Source organism: Acyrthosiphon pisum, unplaced genomic scaffold (assembly GCF_005508785.2).
Source record: "Acyrthosiphon pisum isolate AL4f unplaced genomic scaffold, pea_aphid_22Mar2018_4r6ur Scaffold_21041;HRSCAF=22866, whole genome shotgun sequence".
Taxonomy (NCBI): Eukaryota; Metazoa; Arthropoda; class Insecta; order Hemiptera; family Aphididae; genus Acyrthosiphon; species Acyrthosiphon pisum.
This window is the reverse complement of record NW_021770465.1, coordinates 13,332-15,061: the sequence shown is the minus strand read 5'-3', so window position 1 is coordinate 15,061 and position 1,730 is coordinate 13,332. Positions and strand designations below refer to the sequence as shown.

Genomic DNA, 1,730 nt, shown 5'->3' with positions numbered 1-1,730 from the left:
TGAATCGCAATTCGCAATAGCTGATGTATAATTTCTGAAAATAATATTAATTTGGACGTTTATAAGTGATTCAGAATTCAGAGTAAGTTATCATATAAATTATAAATTAAAATTGTATTGTTACCTTACTAATATGCCTGCATTGATAATATTAAATACCTAAACGTAATGCGGGTATCGTTAACTCTTTTCTCTATACTATGCTTTGTACGACAATTCTACTAAACTGTTCTTCCGTCTTCATTAGCGTGGTATATATTGTTTAAATTTATATTTTGATATATAAGTTATAAATTATTATATCAAACTGAAACATTGGTCACCCAAGTGTGTTAAAAATTCATTCTTTTTTGTTTTTTTAATAATACTTTTTTATTTATTTTAAATATTAAAATGTATTTATTTATTTTAATTTATAATTTTATAATAATTCATTTTTTTATAATATTACCTAAATTCTGAAATAGTTACACTTAATTACAAATACCTGTCACTAAAAAAAGGTTATTAATATGATGTACATTTTTTTTACATAGTACTTTATTGATAAAAAAAAAAGTCAAATAATAATGGTTAAAACCGGTATTAACCGAAACCGAAACCGAAACCGAAATTCGATATTTTTGAAAACCGAAACCAGAACCGAAACCGAAATTTTCGGTTTTTGAGAACCCAAACCGATAAAATCATAAAGGTTCCAGTCCCTGGTTTATACTTTATACAGTATTTCCATATTATGTTATACTCGAATGAAATAAATTTATAACTTTGAACAGTACACAGTAAATATTTTTGACATGAAAACGAAAATCGAAATAGACTGAAATAGTGAAATATTATAAAATTAAAAACATATATATTAACTTAACTTATTTCTTAAAATGAAAAATTAATTCGCTAATTTCACACTAACTAAAAAAGGAATTTAAGAAGTTAACAGTTAAGTTAATGAAAAGCCAAAAGTAACTAGTTAAGTTAAAAATTTAAAATAAAATTTACTTTTTAACTTAACTTTAACTTTTTAACTCGTTAATGCCCAACCTTGCTAATTACGCGCATCTGTGGCGGTGTAATCCCGTCTCGTTTCTGCAATAATGAATATTTTTTGCTGTTTATTATATCAGTCGATAGAGTTTAATCTTCATAAATTTGTATATACGTTTTATAAGTCTTAAATCATTTGGGACTTAACTACAGAATACAGATCGTCCTGTTCTATACACCATAGCTGTGAAACTATGTTGCTGTAACCTGTAATTCTGTACTGTTTTCATAAGAATACATATTTTTTGCTAATATATTTTTGGTTAATCTATGTATTTAAATTATAATTAAGTTATATATTTAATAATAGAATAGTTTTATAAAAAAATCTTATCCACAATTAATTATGGTTTGATGATGTAGTACTGTTACTAAACCTTTAAAATTAATACAGATGATATTTGGATTTCTTAAATATAAATATTATAAGATAAAATATAATACCTACTTAAATAGAATCATTATTATAATTATTAAAATAATATTAATATAATAAATATAAATAAATGTCATTCACATTAAGATATTTTAATGGATCAACTCTATACCTAATAGATCGATAAAATAAAACAAATTTAAATAGGTATACTATATTAAGATAAACTAAAACACATAAAATAGAATCACTACTGTAATTATTATAATAATACCAATGTAATAAATTAAAATAAAATAATGTAATAATA

At 22.7% G+C, this 1,730-nt stretch overlaps 1 protein-coding gene across 1 annotated transcript in view; it reads left to right on the top strand.

Annotated features, from left to right (window-relative positions):
• Positions 1 to 1,730, top strand: part of LOC100570599 (phosphoinositide 3-kinase regulatory subunit 4-like) — a 7,600-nt gene that overhangs the window by 2,264 nt on the left and 3,606 nt on the right.